General features: G+C 49.8%; 1 protein-coding gene across 2 annotated transcripts in view; it reads left to right on the top strand.

Annotated features, from left to right (window-relative positions):
- Nucleotides 1-24,281, top strand: part of FAM53B (family with sequence similarity 53 member B) — a 145,029-nt gene that overhangs the window by 28,192 nt on the left and 92,556 nt on the right. The window contains exon 1 of one of the 2 annotated variants that reach the window (XM_059398772.1): nucleotides 9,853-10,085. The exons of the other annotated variant lie outside the window; for it this stretch is intronic. The gene's annotated coding sequence lies outside the window, so the exon portion shown is untranslated. Of the gene's footprint in view, nucleotides 1-9,852; nucleotides 10,086-24,281 lie in introns of those variants that run through there. 2 annotated transcript variants of the gene reach the window in all.

The following is a 24,281-nucleotide window of genomic DNA, read 5'->3' as shown; positions in this document are numbered from 1 at the left end:
ATATCATACTTTTATGGAGTAGGACTTCAAAAACTGGATGTAGAGGCTGGCAGAATGTACTTTTGTCATGCTGATACTATTGTAAGGAAGACTTACAACCGCGAGATCAATTGTGCCTTAGAGTAATTGCAAATAACTTGCCCAGTTTCTTAGAAGAAGATAGGGAAAAACCAAAATGTACCTTTTTCATTTCTAAGTGGCCTATTCTGAAGAAATGATAAATTCTTTTATGTTATATTTTAAAATATGTATTATTATTACTGCATCGGAAAATAAGTATTTTGTGAGTGATCTTTGTTGTGCGTGCTGTCCAGAAGCTTTTTAAGAAAAGCCAGTCTAACACATTTGTTTTCCCAAATACCTAAAAATTTACACATGAACTAGGATTAGCATATCCTGGATGTTGTATGAGGAACTTAAATAGGAAAACACTCTGTTGCATAAGGGGACCTTGAACTGTATTTCTCATTCTTCATTAACATACTTACCGATGAAGCGGTTTATTATTGTCTGTGACTCTAGCAGAACCGAAGTGCTGTTGGGAGGGTCGCAGCTCTCCTGCTCTGGCCCTCCATGCTGCTTGTCAGAGCTGGGCAGAGTCGGGGGAGGGAGCTAAATGGAAAAGGGAGCGGGTGCTGCCAGCGCACGTTTTCTCCTCACCCCTCTAGTATGAAAATGTCAGTCCTTTGTTCCCATCTAATTTTAGTACATCCTGGCTAAAAAAAAAAAAAAAAGAAGTTAGGATGCTTTCCAACCCTGGAACTTTGAGGGGTGGGGTAGGCGGGGGAAAGGGGAGAGGAAGGAGCAGTTTACATTCCATATCCGTCTGCCTTTCTGCAACAGCATCTAGGCCCTACTCTGTTGATTCTGGTAATGAAATAAATTTAGATGCACCGAAGCAGCAATAATTAAGTTTTCCTTCCATGTCCTCAACAAGAAGCCTGGTTGGAGTCTGAATGGGGAAAATCATAATATGGCATTTAATAAAACAAAGTGGGCTGAATTAAAGAGCTGTGTGCAAGGTTTGGAAGACAGGCCTGAAATTGTGAATGAAAAACTGCATGTTGTCTTCTTTATAAATGTAACCTTTGAGGCCCATTTGTGATTCAGCGAATCTGCTTTTATACTTTTATTTTGAATGAGAATAATATTTGTTGATTTTTGAGAAGCAGTCCTAACCAAGGCGCACAGGTCAGAGCTATTTATTCCTTGTGGAAACCTTCGTAGGTGGAGAGGGAAAGACCTGATTTCGTGAAGAGAACCAGTTGGGTCAAAAAATTGATAGGATAGTTTGTTCAGCAGATAGGACCGAATTCCATATGGCTTTGTAGTTGGAAGTACTGATCGTTGTGGTTATTATTTAATTAAAAAGTAATTAACCAGATTAAGCTAGGAGGGGAAATCCACTTGTCGGACCGTACCATGAAATAAGCCCATCTTTTCCAGAGGTTTGGTGCTTCAGCGTGCTGAGGTTTCCTCTTGGAATCTCTGTATGGTAAAGATGTTCAGATAGCCAGAGGTAGGAGGCATCATTTTGTTATTAAGTCCATTTGATTAATGATTTAATCTGTGACACATGCAGTATTATTTTCTGAACTTGAAATTTATTTTCATTCCTTTCATTTTATAGTAACCTAGTGTTTAAAATCTGTTAATAGAGTAAATATTGCAGAGAAATGATTTTTTTTTTAAATACTAAATTTGGGAATATTTATTTTAAATACTAAATGATTGGAATATAGGCAGGTCGCTTTTCTTTCCTGGGCTTCAGTTTTCCTCCCCGTAAAATGAGGGTGGTCAGTAGGTGATATTTAAAGTTCTTCTCTACCCCTGTCCTAGTCAGGGCTGCCATTGACTGGGGGGCTTAAACAACAGAAATTTACTTTTCACAGTCTGGAGACTGGGAAGTCCAAGGTCAAGGTGCATACAAGGCAGGCTTCATTCTGAGGACTCTGCTCTTGGCTTGCAGATGGCTGCCAGCCCCTATATGTTCACACGGCCTCCTCCTCGTACATGCTTACAAGGGAGAGAGTGAGGGTGGGAGTCAGCTCTCCTGTGTCTCTTCTTAGAAGGGTACTCATTCCATCACGAGAGCCCTACCCACATGACTTCACCTGACTCTGATTACCTTCTAGAGGCCTCACTTCCAAGTACCTTCACATTGGGGCTTAGGGCTTCAACATGTGGATTTGAGGGCAGGACACAAACGTTCAGTCCATAATACCTGCTGAAATTGATTTAGAGAAGGGCTCATGAAGTAGATTCCACTACAAATGAGAAGTTTAAATGCTCCCACTAGCTAAGTACCAGTTGGTAGGTCACTTTACTGTTCTGTTAAGCCACGGTGTCTATGTATATGAGAAATAGGTGTACATATAGTAAAACGTTTGGAGCAAAAAATCATGTATTTTTTCATCTAAAACATCTTTTGTGCGTTCATTGGTAAACTTCAGATTTTTGTATTGATTGTCTGTTATATATATTTTTGGTAATTCAGTTTACATTTGTTTGACCATAGCTATGTTTTATCCAAGAGGAAATTTACATCTGATTGTTTAGGCTCCTTCAGTTTTACATACAGAAACATAAAAATCAAGATTGGGCCTAAGCAAACACAAAGGAATCCTTCTCACAGATGATCTAATTTAGAACCATAAAGTCCCAGGGCTCTGAGACTTTCCCTTCTCATGCTACACAGAAACCCATGCTTGAATAGGCAGTACATGGGTCTGCCCTTCTCAGGCCTTGTAACCTCTCTGGGTTACTGTCTTCCTGTCATATACCTGCTTATCCCCTCAGGGAAGCTGAAAAGTATGTTAAAGATGTCGGGAAAGTGCTTAACGGATAGTAATACTTTTTTTTTAAGATTTTATTTATTTATTTGACAGAGAGATCACAAGTAGGCAGAGAGAGAGAGAAAAAAAAAAAGCAGGCTCCCTGCTGAGCAGAGAGCCCGATGCGGGGCTCGATCCCAAGACCCTGAGATCATGTCCTGGGCCGAAGGCAGAGACTTAACCCACTGAGCCACCCAGGGGCCCCCAGATAGTAGTACTTAAACGTGGTTTCCCTTCAGAACATTTCTTCAAAGCAGTTCCAGTGTAGCGGAGGGAGAAGCAGTTGTGGACACCTTCTGTAACAGGGTTAGGACTATTCAATGAGAAGAATCAGTGTGAAGCAGCTTAGCAGGATTCCTAGCTCACCCCAGCGACCAGTTTCTTCTCCAAGACCCCTTCTCCCCCTTGCAGCTGATGCATTGACTTGTTCAAGATTTTACCCTTCAGGGGCACTGAGTTCATGTCTTCAGTTCAGCTGTATTCTAAGAGTGTTTGGATGAGGGAAGAGAGCAGGAGTGGTGGATGAGTGTGTAAGAGTGAACATTTGCAGCAGGTGGGCCTTTCAGAACCTCTTGAAAAATCCTACTGTGTAGCTCCTTCTTGAGTCTGTAGATAGGGCTGGTGCTAAAGCACCTTTTTATTTAGCTAAGAAATGACCAGATAGAATGCCAGATTTTCACTAAATGTTCTTTACAATGTGTTTCAGCAGACTCCTTAAGGATATTCAGATTTAAGATATTGTCTGTTTAAGTGGTAATTATTTAGTAATAATTATTTAGTAATAAATAAAGATGATGGGGAAAATGTTCATGTAGATGCATTGGAATTGGTCAAGAACACGATACGACTTGCTTCATTATGTTTGCTTGCTAAGGCATTATTTCCAGCGGCATGAAACAAGGGAACTGCGAGCAGGTCCCTCGACTGTCTGTGTGGGTTTGATGAAACCGAGTTGGATTTGGGTCTTCCTGGGCATTTAGGAAGCAGTGGGCTAAGATTTTTATTATTATTATTATTATTATTATTATTTAAGATTTTATTTACTTATTTGACACAGAGAGAGAGATCACAAGTAGGCAGAGAGTCAGGCAGAGAGAGAGAGAGAGAGAGGAAGGGAAGCAGGCTCCCTGCTGAGCAGAGAGCCCGATGCGGGGCTTGATCCCAGGGCCCCGGGATCACGACCTGAGCCGAAGGCAGAGGCTTTAACCCACTGAGCCACCCAGGCGCTCCAAGATTTTTATTATTATTATTTTTTAAAATATTTTTCTTTTTCTTTTTTTTTTTAAGATTTTATTTATTTATTTGACAGAGAGAAATTACAAGTACACTGAGAGGCAGGCAGAGAGAGAGAGAGAAGGAAGCAGGCTCCCTGCTGAGCAGAGAGCCCGATGCGGCTGGATCCCAGGACCCCAGGATCATGACCTGAGTCAAAGGCAGAGGCTTTAACCCACTGAGCCACCCAGGCACCCCAAATTTGACCTTAATTTATACTGGAACTGACCATATCATATATAATATACAGTGAACCAGTTGTTTATACTAATCTAGAAAATATTTGGTTTTCAGATTTGTTTGTTTATTTAACATTTTTGTTGGTGGTGAAGTCGCTCCCTTAGTGCCTGGGCTGCTTAGTGACTAGAGAAATGCTGGCCAGAGCAATGTCACTTTCTCTAGTCAGCCTCAAAGAGTGTGAGTCCTTTGAACTATTTTTAATAAGTTCTGTAGGGATGCAGTCGATATGATGATGATGTATGTCCGTAGGATAGTTTACTAAAGTTAAGTAGTTTAATAGTGTGATGGTTAAGTAACCTGTTTTTTTTTTTTTTTTTTAAGTTTTTATTTATTTGACAGAGAACACAAGCAGAGGGAGTAGGAGAGGGAGAAGCAGTCTTCCTGCTGAGCAGGGAGCCCAACATGGGGCTTGATCCCAGGACCCTGGGATCATGACTTGAGCCACCCAATAACCTGATCAAGATTGATCAAGATCAACTTTGATCAAGATTTTTTGTTGTTTGTTTTGTTTCTTTGTGAAAGTTAAGAGAAGCTGTAAAGTAGTATTTAAAATAGCAAGGTAACTTCTCATGTCATTTCTCTGTTTCAGGTCAGGTCCAGGGTATGTGCATACAAAATGGGCAAACCTAGTCCCTCAGAAACAGTAATGGATACAGTAAAACAAAACGTCTTTGCTTTTGGTTAAAATAGAAGCTTGACAAACTGCTGAGGAGAGTTAAGAAATTCACAGGCTAATATGCTATGTAGGACACATGTTCCTTTCATACTGCTCCCGGGGTGTTCTACCCTTTGGAGCCAGAGACTGAATTTTTTCCTTGATATTTTAAATCCAAAGGATTCAGTCTTTAGATTGGGTATTCAAACTCTATGAAATCACAAACTGTATGTAGTTTCACAGTTTCCTTTCTACCTACTGAAAATGAAATTCACTGTTTCATTTTTATGGGGCTAGGCAGGATGGCAGTAGCTTCCAGCATATCACTAGGGATGAGTTAAAAATAGATTGCTCTTGAGGCAATGACTTATATGGTAGATAGTTGACAGGAGAGAAAAATTAAGTTAAATTTTGGGCTTGTATCATAAATACTCAATCTGAATTCCACTAAAGGATATGTAAGAAAAAAATTGAGATGGTTTTCATTTGAAGACGATAGCATAAACATTTTGTGTGGGTGTGCTGTTGAAATATTTTCTACTTAAAATTTAATGTGTAACAGTATGAAAATATTGTGACTTGTTTTTAGCTATGTATTTGGTGGAGTAATAACGCCAAGCTAGGTTATGGGCGACTAAATGTGTTAATAGTGATATTAGAGTACTTCAGCTCAGATCATAAATAGATCAGGGAAAGGTCAAGAATGAATTATGCTTTTCACTGTTACTATTAAAATAGTAAAATAGGTTTGGTAAGTTTTACAAACACCAGTAACTTTGCATGTAGATCATGAAAAGCCTTCATTATATTTACTTTTGCTTATTTACCATGCTTAAACTTTTCACTGTCTGTTTTTCTCATATTTGTGTTTTCTGGTAGCACATAACATCAAGAGCTACTATTGGCTTGCCAAAAAAAAAAGGGAAAAAAGTATATATCAAATTGAAATAAGTTTTAACTGTTGCTCTGTTCCTTTTAGCTTATATTACCCAGAGTTCTTCCATCCAGTGAGTTGCAAGCGTGACATTTGCTGTGTTTTCAGCACCTGCCAACTTGGAAACCAGGGTTTGTGCTCAGGACTTAGGCTTACAACCCACACTTTGTGGTGCACAATGCCGTCCCAGCTGGCAGGCTTCGTACCTCAATGGTGCTAGACGTTTGGTTACAAAGCTGTGCAGATTCGCATGCACTGATTTCAATAGGCATTCCGCTTCAAGCTGCTTTCAACTCTCATTTTGTATCAAAGGAGTTAGATTGGTATCATTAAATTCACTGCCATGGTTATTTTTCAATGAAGATAAATTTGTTTTATTTAGTTCTTGAATCAAAAAGTAACTGTCTTCAGGAACCAAAGTACCTCTTAAAAAAGGTATGTACCTCGATACGGGAGATGCCACTGCCTCTGTCCGTGTAGATAGATCTGCCTATATGAGAGATATTCCAGCCAGAGTTACAATTCATTTTCATCAGTGGAAAGGTTTCAGAACACAATATAAAAAGGACAGAAAGGAAAGAACAGAAGGATTAGTGTGTCATCACATGCTTAGGTAGCTGGCTCATAGATGTGGGAACTTACTTTTCTGAATAAGATCTGTATTAGAAAATTGTCCCTATCGTAGAGTCAGAATTATGGCTTTCATCTCTAACCAGAAACTTTATGTGTTATCCAAAGTGATGTATTTTGCTAACTTGTTTCAGTAGCCAGTTTCTTTGAAAATGCTTCAGGTGGACTTCGTGATGTCTATCTTTCCATCATCTGTTATAAGCAATTTTAAAAGGTTCTGCTTTATAAAAGATCTTTTCAGACTGAGAAAGGACAGTGTGAAATGTGAGTGACCGGCTTTTAATACAGCAGTCGTGACAAAGAGGCAGAGGCTTTTGGAAGCTGAATAAAGGGGTTAATACTGTGCTGTTGGGTCCAACATATAGCAAGTTTGATGTTTGTTTCACTCACTTTATTCTGAAAAGAATACTACGTATTTTCAGAGACAAACTGCTTTATCACTTTCTAGTGGTGAACTCTTTTTACAAGAATAGGCACACATAGATTTGTTGGGTAAAACTAAACAACGTTGGCTTCAAAGCTTAGCTCCTTATTCCTTGAATATCACATTAATCTGGTTCTAAAGGCACAAAAATAAGATACCCACTAACTACCTAGGACACTCCTTGGTGCGTATTAAAACTCAACCTTTACCCTCCCTGGCATAAATATGCTTAGGTGAATACTTGATTAGCTTGTTGATACAAGTTATAGTTGGTTACACCCTTTCTTAATAAAATACACCCTTCTCATCTCCTATTGCTTAAGAACATTACACTTGGAATAGGGGAGCTCTTTAGTACAGAGTGATGCTCAGTTTAAATTCTCCTCGGGAGTTTTGAGTAGACATGATGCACGCCATACACAAGCAGTCCTCCACGTGGTGCTTCTGCTTTGAGCAGAGCCAGGAGAGCCAGTATTGCTGTGCTTTATCCCTGGGTTTCATGTATGGTCTTGGAGTGCGACTGTAAGTAATCCCTACATTTTATATTTCCCAGGTGTTCGCGGTTTACCCAAGTTAGTGTTGTTGGTCAGTGGTAATAGAAAAGCTACAAGTGATCGTTTTGGGATTATTTATGGATTTATTCCTAAATTGGCTTATGAATTTGTGTTTAGGTGCCTAGTTGTGCTCTAAATCTGGTTTTGATTTGGCTTTGACCTTTAAGGATTGAACAAAGGTAGACAGTTTAGTCCCCCATCCCCCGATTGCAGCTTACATCGTTTTACATCCAGAGTTCAACTGCTGAGTTTACATTTTTTAAAATAATAAGTAACTATGTAGTATACCCTAAAAAGTGGGCTATAGGACTTAATTCCATAATTTGGGAAGAACCGCATACTATGGAAGGCTAAGTGACACAATCCTTATTGTATGTATTTTTTAGCCTTTGGAGATTTAAATTAAAGTACATGAGAAATAGCCATTCATTGGTTAGTAGCACAGCTTCTTAAGGAGATATTTTAGTTCTGTGCACTTGCAAGGAAGCCTCGGAACCAGAAAAACAGGCTGCTTTAGGTTGGAAAGGAGGCGTGCAGCAAAGAGCTTGCTATAACCACAATCCTTGGAATTTTGTGAATCTAAAATCATCCTGAAAGCAACAGGAATCATGGTTGCAATAATTGTCTCCAGGCTCTGGACAACCCCCCCCGCCCATACCCAACCACCCCCTGCGTTTTGTTTCATTGACCCTATGAACTGGTAATTGTAGGAATAAGCTGAATGTTTGCCAGCAGGAGTCACTCTAGGCTTCCTAATAAAAAGTAAATTAAACTATATCCTTAAAAGCTCTCAAAGGCCATGGTGACACTGTGATAAGATGGCATTAAGGAAGTGTAGCAGCATTCTCAAATTATCCCTTGTGTTTTATCTGTTTAACTTAGGAAGACTTGGTTCTCATTCCTTCAGAATTGGCCTCTGATAAATTATTTTAAAGCAATGTTTATGGATAAGGATATCAGTATCTTAGCATTCCGCCTATTAGCTCATTTTGGCGTTTGTAGGATGAATTGATTATATCGCACTTCATCTAATTGAATGAATAGACACATATCCTCCTTATGATGGCTGTTCATCCTAATCTTGTAGAAGAAACCACTGGAGCTGGAGCTGGTATGAAAGGAGATGCTAGCTCACGGTTTTCTGAAAAAGAATGGGTCCAGTGTGATGGGAAACTGAAATATTTCAGCAATAGCCATGAAATATAATAGTTTCCCAAGTGCATAGAAGTTAATTGTTCATTTATGTTTGATACTGGGATTGAAACATTGGATTAAAACCAATTAAATGTTCCTAGAAGCAACAGAAAAAGTTTCCTGATTTATGAATAGAACCATTCAAACGGGGCAGACACAATCCATGTAAAGTAATGAGGTGTTTTGTTTTTTTGGCAAAGGAGAACACAAAACAGGCATAGGGGAGTTCTTAAAAACAAAACAAAAAAAAACCCTTCTCTTTAAAAATCTCGTTGGATACAAGGTCAATAAAATAACATACACTAGTGGGATCGAGCAATGGGAAACCTGGGACTTCACAGGGACAACAGTCCCCCTCCCCCAGGTGAGCAGTGCAATGAAAACACTCCGCCTATTCTATCAGGGTTACATTCCTGAACTTAAGTCAACATCCTAAGTTACAGAACGAAACATGCTCTGCGTCTGCTTAGCAACCACAAACCCTCCTTACCCAGTGGCGTTGATTTTGCATGTGGCTTCTGAAGTACACATTCCTTTATTTCCATCAGCGCCCCTAGTTGGGAAACTAGCGCTTTATTTTCCCAAAGTGTGACAACACTAACACAGCCCTCCCTCCCCTGCTGCCCAGCACGCCCCCGAAACGATCGTTTCTTTGAAATCTCAAAAAAACCCAACAACCCGGAAGCTGGACGCCCGGAGTCCACGCGGCCCAGGGTTTTTGCCCCGGTTCGTGCGGGGGGCGGGGGAAGAAACCTGCGGGACCCCTGGCCCCGGGCCCGGGCAGCCGCGGGGGAGGTGGCGGCGGCGCGGCCCGGGCCCGGGGCCACTTCCCGCGTCCCGGGGCCTCGCAGGCGCGAGCTCGGCGAGCGGCGCGCGGCTCAGCCCGCAGGACGCCCTCTAGCCCTACCGGCGGCGCGCCGCGACCCCTCCACTCCCCGCCCACCGGCGGCTGCGCGCACTGCACACTCGCCCGCCGCCGCCGCCGCCGCCGCCGCACGCCGCCCGGCTCCTGCACGCCGCCGCCGCCGCCGCCGAGCGCCCGGGCCCCGCGACGCCGCCGGCGGAGAGCCCGACCCAACAACACACAGCCGCGGTCCGGCGGCCCCGCGGCGGCGGCGGGCGCGGCGGGCGCGGGCGGCCTGGCCGGGGCCGGTTAAAGGGACGAGTTGCAAACAGTTCAGGAAGTGACAAGTCGATTTCCTCCTCCCCGGGAGCCGCTCGGTACAAAGCGCTCGGCGCCGGCAGGAGAGCGTGCGCGCGGCGGACGCGCGGCGGGCAGCCGGGACGACTTGGCGAGCGCCGGCGGCGACGGCGCGGGGCCCGCGCCCGGAGCGCCCCGTCGCGCACAGTAAGCGACCCTGGGCCGCGCGGCGGCGGTGGCGGCCGGGGGGGCCCCGTCCCGAGCGGTGGTCCCTGCCGTGTGCGCCGCAGCCTCGGGCTGGAGGGACCCCGCTCGCGCGTGTGCTGGGCTTGCCGTTTTAAGATTATTATTATTATTTTAAATATTGCTGGTTTCCTTTTTTTCTGTCTTCTTTCGCGTTGGGTCGAGTGGTTTCTCGGGGCGCTGAGTGTCGCCCCTGGTGCAGGCGTGAGACTTGTCAGAGCGCAGCCCGGGGAACGAGCCAGACCGGCCCCTGCAGAAAAGTCTGTGCTTCCCCCGGGCGGGTGCAGGGACTGCTGTGCCGGGGGCGGGGGCGGGGGGGTGCTCCTCTTCGCGTCTCAGCTTGAGCCCTGGCTCGCGGCCGCGGCGTAGGCGCCAGAACCCGGGGACCCGGGCGCCCCGGCTCGCCCCGAAGTTCCCGCACCGTTTGCAGACAACTCTTTTGTTCGCGGAAGTTTGCGTCCGCCACCCCCGGGATGCGGGCGCACAGCGGCTGGCTCCGCGGCTGCCCGACCGGCCGGGGCGGTCGCACTGGGGGTGAGGGGGCGTTCTGCCCCGGGCGGGGGAAGCCCGCGGGGTGGCGGCGCCGGGGGCTTGCGGAGTGGGGGGCGCCGGCGTGGCTTTGCACATGGCGTGAAGGGCCGTCCGGCACGGGCACACTGGTCGAGTCACATTTTTGCCAGTCCTCGATTGGCAAGCCTGTGGGAGTCAGCTTTCCCGCTGGGAGTTTCTCTTGCTGGGGCAGGGACGGAGGAGGCCGGGACACCCAGAGTCCGGGGAGGGCCCTCGGTTTGCGTTGCTCCAAGGGGCTTCTCGGGCACCCCCAGCTCCCCACCCCCGCTCGCAGACTTGGGGAACAATGCTCGTGGCGCGGGACACAGCGGCGGAGCGCCGGGGAGTCGCGCGAGCTGGCTTGCTCGGGTCCTTCGCCCCCGGAAGCCCCCTGAAGCCGGGCTCCCTCCATCTGACCGCCCGGGTTCGTTAACACGTACAGTACTTCGTACGATGGTGAACAAAGAACAGCTCTTTGCAGCATTTGATGAATGGGATTCTGCCTCCTATAGGCCACACTCCGAGTCTTCCATACGTTACAGCCTCGGGACTCGGTGGTGGTGGTGGGCGAGTGGCCCCTTCGGTGGGCTGCGTTCGGGTCCCCGAACCCTGGGCCAGGGCATGGGTGCCGCCGCCGCCGCCGCCGCCGCTCTCGCCTTGCTGGAGCGGGTGCAGATGGAGCCAGGCTGATGGTTGTTCAACAGGAACAAATGTTTGTTGAATTGTTGGATGGCGGAGACAAGGGACTGTTTTCTATTGACTGCTGCAGGAGTTGGAATGGCATTGTTTATTGGCCTGGGAAGCCAGGCAAGCGTCTTGCGCTGCTTACAACGTATTAGCGGACTTCCAAATGACATACTAGCATATGTGTTCCCAGCGCTTCCCACGGGCTGGAAGGGGAGCCCCTCTTGCTCCAGATCCCAGACTCGGTTGAAAGATGTCACCCGCTTTGAGAACTTGGGAGGGAATGGAATTAGCAGACGGGGCGAAACTCACTGTTGCTGATTTGGCCAGGTTTTAGTTTCATTTTAATTTATCCACTTAGCAATAACTTGTCTCAGTTACACTTTTGATACTGAATTGCAGATCTGTGGGGTTTTGGTTCTCCTTCCCGCCCCCCTCCCCCAAACTCTGGACAGCCAGATAAGCAGAAAGCAACTATTTGTCCCTATTGATAGGCCTGTTTAGTGGGAGCAGAAGGTTTGGGTTTAAAGGTTTGGGCCCTTGGCCCGGTGTCTGCACTTGGCTGGGATCTGGATGCTGCCAGCCATCCTGCAGACCCAGGAAGGAGGATGCTGATCCAGCTTCTAGGGGGTGGTTCAGTCTAGGAAAGGAAGGAGAGGCTTGGGGCAGGTCTGTGTCCCCCACACCCCCCAGTGCTCCTCCAGAGAACAAGGTGACTTTAAGACCAGTTCAAATCACTTTGGCCAAGAGCTCACTATTTTCCCCTGAGAAGGTAATACTGATCTGCACCCATTTTAACCCTGAAGACAAGGTTTAAATAAGACAAATTTTAAATAAAAGCTAGCAGTACTGGTTGCTGCAGAAGTGGACTCGAATTCCTAAGGCTGGCGGGACAAGTAGAGCATTCCACGATTGTGATTGATAACGTTCATAGTCAGTTTCTCCCTTCTGTTTTCAATTTAGGGTAAGTTGCACCCCTAGTAGCATTTTGGAAGTTCATAAAGTTCTTCTAGGAAGAGCTTTAAGATACCTTGTTGTCATCCTGGTGGGCTCTCCTTCGTTGACATTTTATGGGAAGTCCTGTTGGTATTTTTTAGGCTTTTTCTCTCCATACCTTTCATCTTTCTCTGTCTCCCTATGGGTTCCTTCACTGTGCCCCAGCCTCCATCTCCCTAGTTCTCTGGAAGCCTCATGGGCTGCATGTCCTTTGAGTGGGCACAGGGGGCAGGCGCCTGCCCCATGGTGGGAGCTCAGAAAAGGCCAGCCAGCTCTCTTCCCCCGCAGGAGATGGGAGAGGAGGGAGCCTTGTACACCCTGGAGCTGGCGGCAGAGGACGCCTTGGAGCAGCCTGGTGGTGTCTGTTTGCAGTGCTCTTTAAACAGTTGGCCCGTCTCACCCCCTGCTTGATGCAGGGGGCCTTGGAGACTAGCGCTGGACCCACGGGCGGGTTGTTGAGTTGATGTTTTATCCGGGCGAGTGTGACTTTTTTGAACTGCATACCATACGGAAACTTTTTTTGTTCTCGCTCTTAAGAAAGCCTGAAATAAGCAAATACTCAGACCCGCACAACTGCCATCAGTACCCCCCCACCACACACACCTCTCTGATGTGTAATAAAAGAAACCTGCAGGCATAATTTGTTATGTAATATGCTGATAATACAAGTTTCGGTTTTTAGATGGAAACCAGATGTGGAGGGGCTCTCTTTAATTGATCCAGCAAGGGGGACATGTTAATAGATTGACTAGCTCTTGCAATCTCTGAAAGTGATTTTTTTTTTCCATGTCAGGGGAGAATCCTTAATGTAGGGCTTTTTCGAGGGTCCCCCCCCCCCCCCCCCCCGGCCCCAGCTTCTTGCTTTTTGTCAGAGTCTTCCTCTCTTGAAAGAACCGGTTTGTTGCCAACATGAAGCACATGGCCGGGTCTGGCTGGGCTCAGCGCAGCTTAACTCTGCTGGGCTCCATGCTCCTCCTCGCCTTGTCCAGCTGCTGCCCTGTCCTCCACCCTAACAGAACAGGGCCTGACTGAGGGACTTGCCTGCTGCAAGGAATGTTGACTGGCCTCCTTCAACTCCTTTCTGAAATGTCTGATCATCCGGGGAGAGCTGCTGTTGAAACTTGTCCCATGAATACACTTTCCAAAATCATTGACTCTCCTTCTCTGATTAATTTCTGTGTTTGTTTCCTGCCTAACTTTTACGAGGGTTCTTTCTACATGGCTGAGTCACCTTTATTATGGCCCAGGGTCGGGGACTGCACTGTAATAGCTGACCCCATTAACAGCAGTTTCATTGCGTGCTGGGATGTAGAGCTCTGGAAACAAACCCAGAGGCTTAGATAACGCTGATGTGCCCGGAGACTTGCTTAGAAAATTTTTGTTTTAGCGCAGTTTACATTAACATGATTAATGACCGCGCCACTGAAAAGTCTATATTCAAAAGCAATTTACGGTTCCCTAGAGTTTTTCTTATGGTGAAGTAATTTTCTTTGCCAAACAACTTTGTTTTAAGGTAATTTCTTCTTTGATGTTTAATCCAAACCTCCCGTGCACACGGTTTTGGATCAAGGCTTGGGCTTCGAAAATTGTGCGTTGTGGTTTTGGTGGTGCCTGTCTTAACCTTCCCTAACTCGGGTCGGAGGGCACCCAGATCCTTGATTTAATAAGAAAGCCCTCTGAGATCCGAAGCAGGGCAGAGTCCATGCGGGTCTGGTCAGGACAGGAGGAAATCTTGCAGGGGAAACTTGGCTTCGGGGTGTCTTGGAGGAGGGATGTCAGGAGGCTGGAGCTGAGGACAAGATCTTTTTCCCCCTCTTTCTTGCATCGGCCGGAGATACTCGAGCTTTTTCAAAAACAGAGACGACCTTGCTGCAGCCACCACGTCCTCTCTCCTTCTTTCTTTTCTTTTCTTTCTTTCTTTTTTTTTTTTTGGTTAAATGCTGGTGATTGAGAGGGGAAATGCTGATGGGTGGGTCTGAAAGCAGCCTTAGGAACCCGAGGAAATAAAAACACATTTGAAGGACTCGGGGAGATTTTGCATTTCAAAGGGTCTACCTTGTAGAATTTCACATCACGTCAGGGGTTACGGAGATGTGTGACAGGCACCCCCGGCTTCGTTAACGGTCCTGCCCCTCTCCTGCTGTGGGGGCTGCAGAGGAAGCTGTATTTTGCAGGGGTGGGGTGGGGGCCATTTGGCCAGACTGGGCAGGAATATCTCAGAAACAGCAGTGCTCCAAGGCATCTCTGGTCCCCGGAGGGACTTTTTCCATGGGGCTGCTCTCAGGAGGTAAAAGCAAATCATGCTGCTGAACAGCCCGTTTGACCCCAGAATGCAGGGGCAGGCCGGCTCCTGACGGTTCTTGCTCTTTTCCTTCGCCCCTGAAACAAAGACACGGATTCTCCTTCTGCGCTGGTATAATGTGGTTCCCAAGATTCAGGACCATGAAGAGTTGGGCGCAGCAGGCTTCAACTGAAATGGGTGTGGATTGTTCGAAGATTAATAGCAGTGCCTACTAGTTATTGAGGGCCCACCCTGGGCCAGGGGCTTTGCACACGCTAATTTTCAAAGTGTTCCTGTACTTTCAGCTAAAGAAATGGAGCCTCCGAGAAGCCAAGTTACTGGCCTAAGGCCACACAGCTACGGGGCCAAGAGGCTAGCAGTTCTGAGAGCATGGTGGTTTTGTACACACGTGCTATTGATTGGCAGGCTCGAAAGGTAGAGGCGGTAGGTTCCGTTTTATCTCAAAGCATAAATTTTGTTTAGTCTTGTTAGCACCGCAGGGAAACTTAGCGATTTTGACTGCCTCTTTTCCTTGCTCCCCTTTTTCCTACAGCTTAAAAAAAATTTTGTTTTTTAAAGGAGTTCTTGGATTCTAGATCTACCGTAGGACCAAAGGCAGTCCCTCAGCAGGGAAGACAGAGATGTTTTGCATCATCCTTACAGAAGACAGATTCACAAGAAAATATAATTATTCCTAGCGACCTTCTAGGGGAAATGGGAAATAAATCCGGCAGCCCAGAAGGAGCATCCCCATTTAATTCAGATTCCGTTTTCCATTCAAAGAGGTTGTTAAAAGGGTTTCTGGCCTTTTGTGTGTGTGTGTGTGTGTGTGTGTGCATTTGTAATTCAGAGCTCTCAAAGTAAATCATTTTTGGTGCTTGCCACCCCAGGTTTGCGTAGTATCACGTTTTGTTTACATGCCTCAAGTAATCAAATAATGAAACACAATTGTGTGTCGTCCCGTGTGTGGGAACGTGGTGCGGCCCAGCCGGGGCTGGGCAAAGGCCTTGCATTCTATCTCAGACAGATGGCTCTTTGCAGGTTGATCCTGGTTTGGGGGTGGAGGTGGGGGGTGGCGGGAGGATACCGATCTCCAGCAGGGCCTGCCTGGCTGGCTCTTCTGTTCCTGAAGGGCTTGTGGGAGGCGGCTGGGGCCTCTGTGCTGAGATTTTTGACTCTGGAGCAGTCGTTCTCAACCTTGGCTGTGCATTAGAATCACCTGGAGAAGTTTTAAAAAAAAAAAAAAAAAAAAAGGCCCGGTGCCCCGGTACGTCAGAATCCTGGGGGGAAGGGGGGGGGGGACTCAGCATTGGTGTTTGTGAAGCTTCTGAGTCGATCCTGTTGTGCGCCCAGGGCTGAGGAATGAGGGCTGGAATAGACCCCAAGCGTACCTCACTTCCTCAGGGACCTTGCTCTTCAGGAGTGGAATAAACCTACTGGAATTTTCCGTTGTTGCCATGTCTCAGTGCAGGAGGATCTGAAAGGTGCCCACCTCTGGGCGAAGTGCCTGCTGTAGACATCATCCAGGTAGTTCCTATTTCTACTGGGCTGGGTCTTGGGTGTGCCTCCCTGCCCAGGATTTGGTACAGCAGCCCTGAGCCACCTTCTTTCTGGAATGAGAGAGCAAGTTTTGTCCATCTCGTTGCCTCAGGGTAGTTCTCACACGGGCCCTTCCTCCCTTTCTACCTTGCTGGTCTTTTCAGCTTCTGGTGCCTTCTGCAGGCTTGGCACGTGGGTATCCCTCTGGGCTTCAGGGGAAGGAAGACGCAGTTTGGGTCCCGGCCACATCTTGGGGATTCTCAGTGAGCGGTCATTCCTTTTCTCCTCGGTCTGCAGCGACTGTCACACTGTCCAGCCACCTGGTTGTACCTGACTGCTCAGAACCTGTCCTCTTATTTGCATGCTTGAGATTAGGCGTCGTAGAATTATGTTTAGAATGACCAGGGGCTGTAGAGAGCACTAGCGTCTCTGGCCTGCTTGTGTCTGCTTACGGAGAAGAGATTCCCCCCCTACCTCCAGAGGTGCGATGACTTTGCCAAGGTCACACAGCTGGCACACAGAGGAAACAGCACCCATGTTCTCTGTGGAGAGACGACTCTGAGATGCAGTCTTGCTTGCAGGATAGTGTGCTGTACACAGCACAGAGCGGCAGGCCACAGAGTCACTGCTGAGAGCCCTTCCGGCTAGTGAAACGTGCCCTCCGTTGCGCTTGGTCCATATCATCAGTCGGTCGTGTTATTCACCCCCTCCCCCTCCCCTGATGCAGGCTCAGCAGGGATCCCTTAGGTTGCTGAAGGTAGGCTCACTAAACCTGGGGGGGGGGGGGGGACAGGAAACTGAGTCCCGGTGGAACATACAGAAACCTTGAGCTTGACAAAGAGAGGCTGTTGGTTTCTTAGCCAAGGTTTGTCCACCTGCTCTTCTGTGCCCTGCTGGTGGGGGTAAAAAAGGGCCCTTTCTCCTCGCTGGGATGAGGTGGGGAAGCGGGGCGCTCATCTTCTCCAGGCATTCATTTCCCAGGCGTTGATTGGGCACCTGCTGAGCATCCCGAGTGGGGCTGGGCCCTTGACTTCATTAGTTCATTTAACGCTCAGCACAGCGTAGATGGCCGAGGGACTTGCTCCGTCCACTGCAGGAAACACTGCCGCTCAGAGCAGTTACTCGCCCGGAGAGAGAGGGGGTAGTGGGATTCCAGCTCATTCTGGCTGGCTGCGGTCCTACCTGCTTACCACCCTGCCCCCCTTGCTCTTCGTCCTGCCTCCGGGGACCGGTGATGCAGTTCCTGCTGCACACAGGGCGTGTTGTCGGGGTAGGGGTGTCATTCGGGGGCCGTGCCCTGGTCGCCCTTGCCCGGGCACCACGCTGCTGCTTCCAGGAGGGGCTTGGGTGGCCGTGCCGCGGAGCCTGCTAGGTGGTCCCGGCAGGCCCAAGCCCGGCTGGCAGGCCTCTCTGTGTCCAGCAGCGCCAGCAGTGCCCTGGAGAGTGGGGTGGCTCGCGTGGGTTCCAGTGCTCCTGCTCGCCCGTCCTTCGCCCAGGGAGGCCGCTCTCCGCCCAGTTGCCCTCTGCTTGAAGTGCCCTGACGGACAAGGCCCAGCTGGGAGAGGCCTTAGCTGTGCCTGGAATTCCCCTCGCTCTGGCATTCGTGTTGGCCGGGGGCCTGGGAGCTGAGGGAGGTTCCATCCGCTGGCCGGGAGCAGCCTCGCTGCATTTTCAGAGGTGGAAGGACTGTGTCCTCTGTCGCCGGCCACCTCTGTGCTCTGGGTGAGGAGAGGGAATCGTCTCCTGGGGGTTCGGGGTGTGTGTGTGTCTGTGGTTCTGAGACTCCAGAGGGGGTGTGAAATGCTGGGGTCCCCACGGTATGGTCCTGGGGCCATCCTCCTGTGAAGGCTCTCTGGCAAGCTGCCCCTCTCTTGCGGGACTGGTGTGCCCTGTGACCCCCTGGGCCCTGGAGTTCTTGTCTCACTGGCTCTGCCTCCCAGCGCGTTAAGGAGCGGTTAAGAGCTGGTCTGAGAAGCCCCTGTGTGGGGTGTGTTGCCGTGTGGAGGGACGGCAGGTAGGAGATGCGCGTGGGACTGGATGGGCAGAAGTGCTGCCACGCGGGCCAGGGCTGGCCACCTTCCAGCGAGGGAAGGACCACGGAGGCGCTTTGGGCAGAGCATAGCTGAAACCCAGGTCTGCGTCGTTCAGGGCCACGCAGCCTGGTGCTCTGGAGTCAGGGCCCAGGCTCAGATCCAAGGTCGGCCCTGTGCTAACCCTCTGCCCTCGGGCAGGTGACTGTCCCTCCCAGCTTGGGTTCCCTCATCTGAACAATGGCCTTGCCAGCAGCACCCAACCTGTGGGTTTAGGACACTGAGTGAGTCTATGCGTGGAGACCCTTAGCTCCCTACGAATGTCAGTGAGCACCTCGTGCAGCCTGTGGTGGGCACAGACTGTGGAGGACAGATTGGAGGGCTGGCAGGACAAGGGAAGGACAGGGCAGTTGTCCTCATGGCCCTGGGGGGGTGACAGGACAGAGCACAAGGCTGAGCTCGGCTGGACGGGCCAGAGTGGGGCAGATAGAGCCTTTCCTCACCCAGCATTCTGCAGTCCCGATGTCCTAAGATTTTTTTTTTCAGGAGGAAGGATTGAAAGCATGTGTTTGAATTTAGCTCACAGTGTGTCTCTTAACAAGAGTTAAGGCTGGTGAAATCTTTTAAGAGTTCTCCTTAGGAAACAAAATCTCTGTTTACTAAAAGTGACTGACTCTGGTCCTAAACACAGGGAAGTAAATGCATGTCAGCGTGGCCTCGGAGCCTTGGCTCTGCTCCTGCCAGCCTCCGAATGCGAGCATGTTCTTTGCAAGTCTCCGGGGCTGCGCACCTCCCTGGCCTGAGCGCAGGAGGGCGTTTACCTCCTCCTCAGCCTCTCTGAGATTCTTTGCAGCTGATGTCTTTATTTGGTTTTGCCCCTTCTTTCGAGTCCGTGAGCTGCCTTCACAACCGCAGTCAGTGTTGGGGCAGGTCATGGGGTTACAGCTGGGGCGCTTGGCCCCAGCCTGGCCGCCTCTTGCTGACCCCTGGGGTGTGATTCCAGTTGCCTCTGGACTCCTGTGCCACCAGGACGTGGCCGTCCACCTCTCTAGGGGGAAGCGCTCATCTAAGGTCATTCGGGCTTTTGAACCAAGCCCTTGACACAGTCGACAGAGGAAACGGCCTTTACCCTCTTCAGTGGTTGCTGGGCTTCTCCTGGCACAGGCCATGGTTCCTGACCATCCCCCCCCCCCCCCCACGTGTCTTCTGAGCATTACACCTCGTCAGCCCCAGCCTGGCCTTCTGTGGGGTAAACAGGGTGGACAGTCTTGGCATGAGAGACTGCCTGCTGGACTTTGGGCAGCCTTGGGGGAGACCCCTTGGTACCCCTTGAAGTGCGAAGGCTCAATATTATTTACTGGGCTCTGGCGGGGGCCCTGGCTCTAGGTGGTGGCAGCCCCTTCCCCCCAGAAGCTGGCATCTGTGGTTGAGGCTGGCTTTGGAGAGCCCCCTGCAGAGGGCCCAACACGGTGGTTTGGACTGGACACTGACCCTGCTCTTGGACAGGATGAAGCTTTGTGACGAGGGGTTGTGTGAGGGAGATAAAAGGCGTCTGGACTGCCTCTGGTCTTGGTGGATGTGCCAGAACAACTTTTCCTCACCTCTGTGTCTTTTCAGATGTGTCATTGTTCCTGTGGTGAGCACAGACCTCCCTGCCATGCTGGTGGTACCCCGGACACAGTCCAGTCCGTCGGTAGCTCGTAAACGCCCTCTGTTGTGTCAGGCCCTGAAAAATTCAGAGATGAGTAAAGCAAGTTCCTGTTTTTGCAGAGCTCACGGGCTTGTGTCATGGATAGTGAGACGGCACTTGTTTTTTTTTTTTTTTTTTTTTTACTTTTTTTGTTTTTAGTAAGCTCTGCACCCAATGTAGGGCTTGAACTCAGGACCCTGAGATCAAGAGTCACGTGCTCTTTCGACTCAGCCATCCGGGCGCCCCGAGAGACAGCAGTTGTCTTGACTGAGTTCCTACTGTGTGCCAGACGAAGCGTGATGCGTGTGATGGAGATGTGGGTGCACAGGGTGCTGGCGAGTCTGCAGTCCCCTGGGAGTCTCAGGAAGCTCATTTCAAGCCAAAGGGAGGGGGGCAGAAAGGCTCCCCGAGTCTTGACGAATGAGCAGGAATTGAGACAGGTGAAGGAAGGACGGGGAGTGGGAGATGTTCCAGACCAGCGCACTCTGAGTGTGGGGCCCCAGAAGCATGATGCTTTGGGGCGTTTGGGGAACAGCAGGTGGTTGACCGCCACCGGGACTGGGGCACCTGAGTGATAAGAATGTGTTGGGCTACGCTGGTCAAGGTCAGGATGGCAGCAGGTGCAAAGCAAAGGGGTGCTGTCTTTAAGCAGAGGGCTGGGAGCCGGGAGCCATATATTGATGCTTTGCGCTTTTGGAGGCTCAGTGTTTGGGGTGTGGCAGCTCGGGCCAGTTGGAGCAGACAACTGGGAGCCCACTGACTGAGCCGTGGGAGGGATGTTGAGCCAGGGCGGGGTGAGGACTGAAGGGGATAGCACTTGTCCCGGCACGACCTGGAAAGGGGGGGCAGCCTTCTGCAGCAGTCCTCACTTTGGGGGCCACCTTCCAGGAAGATTGCCCAGGGGCCCAGTCCTTTTGACCTTGGAGTGACTTCCCTAGAGGGCACAAGGCTAGCTTCTTAGAATGTGGAACTTCCATCAGGTTCCATCTCCTCGGCCAGAGGGATGTGGCCTTTGTTTATTTTAGTGGGAGCTCTTGCTTGCAGCAGGGACACTTGGGATTCCCAAGAACTTCCAAAGTCCCTTGCCTATGCCTACGCTGGAACTAAAGAAATCACGATGAACGAAGCCTTTTTTAGCATTGGGTGAATTGAAAACATCCAATTCAGTATAAAACTACCTGTTTTTTTTTATTTTTTCTCTTAACAGAAAAAAGTAGCCATGTTGGTGTGATTGAAACAGGAGCTTCAGTGCCCTTCGGGCTCTGTCATAGCGTGTTCTCCAGGGGTGGGGGAGCTGCTGACACAAACACGCGAGAATGTTCTGCCTTGGGTCACCTGATTCCTGGCGCCCTACGCTCCTGTGGCCTCCACACCCTCAGATGCCAGCCCAGATTCCAGGCCCTGTTGCCTGTGCGGCATGTGACTCAGGCCCAGAGGAGGAGAATTTAGGAAAATAATGAGCCTACGATGATGGGTGTGGCAGCAGCCCATCTCGGCTTTGGGGTATCTCTTCCACGCCTTGTAGGGTTTTGCTCATCAGCGTTCAGGCCTGAGAGGAGAAGTGCGTTAGCTTTAAATAGCGATCAGTTCGGCAGCAAACCTCCCTGTTTGCTGACACCCTGACGTATTAGAAAGGAAAGTATAAGAGAGATCGGGCCTGGCTGAGGGTACGATCACCTACGGCCAACAGGTGAACTGTGACCTGGAGCAGAAGAGCCACATGCTGGGAATAGTGGCCAAGCCTGTTGGCCCCAACACCTGGGCTTCTGACTTGCCATAGAAACCAGTCAGTTTTCTAAACTTGTGTGAGGTTCAGGCATGTCCCTGAGTGTTAGGAAAAAGACTCCAGGGCATTTCATGCTCCGGGATGCGGCACAGGGCCCCAGTGACTGCTGTGCCGGGTCAGAGGATGGCCAGTGCAGTGTCTGCCTGCCGGGGCCTGGGACGCTGCCCTGTGCCTGCAGGTGTCCTGCTTGGCTTTGAACCTCTGTGAGAATGCCTGACCCAGCCCTACCCCTGGACTTGTGTGAGAGTGACCGAGCAGGCTGCCCCTGTCTGTTTCCGGGCAACACGTGGGGTCTGGGGGAGACCGCTGACCTCCCTCATGAGTGGCATGGTAGTGAGTGGCACGGCCAGGCCCTAGGTGCTCCTGGGGGCACCGTGGGCCCAGCTTCCAGCCCCCAGCTGTGGCAGAAGGAGAGAGCTGGGGCCCCGCTGATTCGGCCTTTGCTTGGGTTTTGGCCCAACTGCTTGGTGGCTGCAGTAAGGCCGGCATGTTGGCCACAGCCTGTGGTGTCTTAGGGCTCTGAAGGAGAAGACAGTCGTCCCGAGTGCCCTGTCCTCTGCTTGGGAATGATCCTGGCATATTTGCCAAGGAGATGGGGGAGAAGACTCATTCTGACCCAGCACTGGAACAGGGACCGCACTAGGAGGACGTCTTGTGGTGTGTCGGTGACCGACAGCCTTAGGTGAGGGCTCTCTAGTCCCCAGAGGTGACCAGGGCTCCAGAGGGGTGGACAAAACAGGAACCAGGACAGCACAATATCTTAGAGCCCATAAGAAAGGATCTGCTTTGTTTTTCTTAATGATTTCCTTCACAAAGGAGTGAGCCTCTCACAGGGCAGGCTAGCAGACATGAGCCCAGACAGCCAGGCCAGGCTGAGCCCCCGTGGAGGAGACACTGAGACTAGGGCATGGAATGGGGAGCCCTGGATCCTAGTCCTGTCATTTTATCACACCTGACTTGGAACCGGCCACTTAAGGTCCCTATAGGCGGGACTAGCCGTCTGCCTCACGGGATGGGGAGGAATACGCGGGAGACTGGAAGTCAGAGCACCCAGGACGGATCTGGCTCCCGTTCACCCTGCAAGTACTTTTGGAACACCCACTCAGTGTGGGCATTGTGCTAAGTGCGTTACAGGCTTCTCATTTAACTCTTAGAGCCCCCTTAAGTCGTGGGCGCTACGATGGTCCCCTCTTTATATAAGATGAAAAAATTAAGGTTTAATAAGATAAAGATGGCCAAGTTTGTCCCAATGGTGGGCAGTGGTCCTGAGGTTTGAACTCCCAGTTCTGTGTTCTGTATCAGGGGTTGGCAAACAGCCCACAGGCCAAATCTGGCCCACTGCCTGCCTTTGTAAATAAAGCTTTATTGGCACGCAGGCATGCCCATTTGTGCTTGCAGTGCCTGTGGCTGCCTTCGTTACGGCAGCAGAGCTGAGTGGTGACAACAGAGCCTGTATGGTCTACAGAGGCTGAAATGTACCTGGCCCTTCCCAGGAACAGCGTGCTGACTCTTCTCTGTGTGGATGCTGTATGTTCTGTCATGTATGGTGGCCACTAGCCGCATACGTGGAGCTATTTAAAAGTTTTTCAGCTTCACTGAGGTATAATCAACAAAGTCGTCAGGTTATTTAAATTTGAGTTGATGACACAAAGTGGAATCGAAAACTCAGTTCTTCAGTTACACTAGCCCCACGTCAGGTACTTAGTGCTGGACGGCACAGTGTGAACCACCACCGTCCACATAGGAACTTCCGCTGAGGGGACGCGCCCTAAACCGTCTCCCAGTGTGTAGAAAAGCCAGATTGGAGAGAACCAAAGGAGGCATTCCAGTGAGAATGAACATTGGCCTTTCCTGGCCCAAAGCAAAGAATTGAAAGTGAGTTCACTGACTTAGAGGTAATGGAAAAATGGGTGACATGACGGAGGGAATGTGGGTCCAGAAGAAGCTGCCCCCCAGACTTCTGTATGACCCGTGGGTAAGCCACCTCGACTGCCCAGGCCCCAGGTCCTGACCGAAAGTGTCCTGTTGCTGTCCGAGGATCCCCCTCAGGGCCGCTTCGCTCTGCTCTCCCAACCTGTGAGCCCTGCTCCTTCCTCTGCACCTCTTGGCTCACCTGGGCTGATGGCCTCATCAGCGGTGCTGTGCCTGGCATGTCCCTGTCCCCATCTCTCCCCCCTCCCACCACACTGGGCTGGAAACATTTTTGCTCTGATGAAGTGGCCATGTTTTCCGTGGACACAGATAGAGAACTACTTCACTCCTTCTGAACCATGGCTACTGTGGAGCTTGAGGAGAGAAAGAGAGGAGTCCTAGCTCCCTAAGCCAGCTCAGGTCACGTGGCTTTCCCCTCAAAATGCTCTTAGCTGCAACACTGAGGCAGCTCGTTAACTAGCTTGGAGCTCTTGTCTGCTTGGGTCCAACATTCTCTGAATAAGAATCTCACGCTTGGGTGGCTCAGTCGGTTGGGCGTCATCTGCCGTGGGCTCAGGTCATGATCTCAAGGTCCTGGGATGGAGCCCCGCGTTGGGCTCCCTGCTCAGCGGGAAACCTGCTTCTCCCTCTGCCCCTCCCTCTGTTCATACACACTCTACTCTCTTAATAAGTA

This window comes from Mustela nigripes, chromosome 4 (genome assembly GCF_022355385.1).
Source record: "Mustela nigripes isolate SB6536 chromosome 4, MUSNIG.SB6536, whole genome shotgun sequence".
Classification (NCBI taxonomy): domain Eukaryota; kingdom Metazoa; phylum Chordata; class Mammalia; order Carnivora; family Mustelidae; genus Mustela; species Mustela nigripes.
The sequence above is the reverse complement of the archived record's forward strand: the minus strand, read 5'-3'. Positions and strand labels throughout refer to the sequence as shown.